At 46.4% G+C, this 865-nt stretch overlaps 1 long non-coding RNA gene across 1 annotated transcript in view; it reads left to right on the top strand.

The window, feature by feature from the left end:
• LOC108357469 (uncharacterized) overlaps window positions 1-615 on the top strand; it is an 812-nt gene extending 197 nt beyond the window's left edge. The window contains exon 2 of the long non-coding RNA XR_001846655.1: window positions 8-615. This is a non-coding gene — a long non-coding RNA (uncharacterized LOC108357469). The remainder of the gene's footprint in view (window positions 1-7) is intronic.
• Window positions 616-865: the final 250 nt, after the last annotated feature.

Below are 865 nucleotides of genomic sequence, written 5' to 3'. Positions count from 1 at the left end.
ACGGTAGGTATTGATCGTTTGAGTTTGTAAGGTTGAAGGACCACCCAAAGAACCATAAGGAGGATCCACCGAGGGTGGTATCCAGCTATGATTCCGGGTCGTTGGCATGGCTTGGTTCATGTCACGAACGTCAGGGATTGGTGTCTGTAAATGAATCCGGTCACGGATCATTTGCTGTTGCATCTGTGTTTGGGTTCACAACAACTCAGACACCATTTCGGACAGTTGGTGTAATGAGGGTGTTGGTTCCGTCCCGCCTGACACTGAATTGAGAACGGCTGGTAGAGCATTTGAATTAACCGTACTACGGTCAGGGTATACCGTGATTTAGTTGCCTGAACCGAAGTCGGTATATGCGGGTTTAGAATCGAATCTGGTATGATTAAGGGTAAATATTGGGATGGAACAGTATTATGAGTTGAACTCATCGTCCCCCGTTCAATCTCAAAACCATGGAAGGCCGAGTTCAAACTTAATCGGGAATCGCCCATCGGGATTCCCGTATTCGGTGAAGACATCCAAAGTTCACGAATCTTCGACTGAAATTTTCCGATCAGATCTGCCTGGCGTGTAGCCGACTCGGGTTTTAACTTTAACCGAGCGGTTCGATAACAATCATGTATCATTTGATGAAGACGACCCTGAGGTGTTAACACCTCATTCGCCTCCACTTCCCGATATGCTCCCTCACATATTTCCAACTCATTCATTGGGTGTAGGGCATGGGCTTTTATCANGTTTTATCAACCATGGTTGGCCAACATAAGCAGATATTTTACTATTGAGAGCGGCTATTTCGGTGTCGGTCCATTGAACCAGCGCTGGATATAGGTTATATATCTCCCCTTCGATCTGTCGCTGTTCG

This window comes from Rhagoletis zephyria, unplaced genomic scaffold (assembly GCF_001687245.7).
Source record: "Rhagoletis zephyria isolate East Lansing unplaced genomic scaffold, Rhagoletis_zephyria_1.1 Rzeph_scaffold_78204, whole genome shotgun sequence".
In the NCBI taxonomy this organism is placed as follows: domain Eukaryota; kingdom Metazoa; phylum Arthropoda; class Insecta; order Diptera; family Tephritidae; genus Rhagoletis; species Rhagoletis zephyria.
This window is presented reverse-complemented; position numbering and strand designations above follow the sequence as displayed.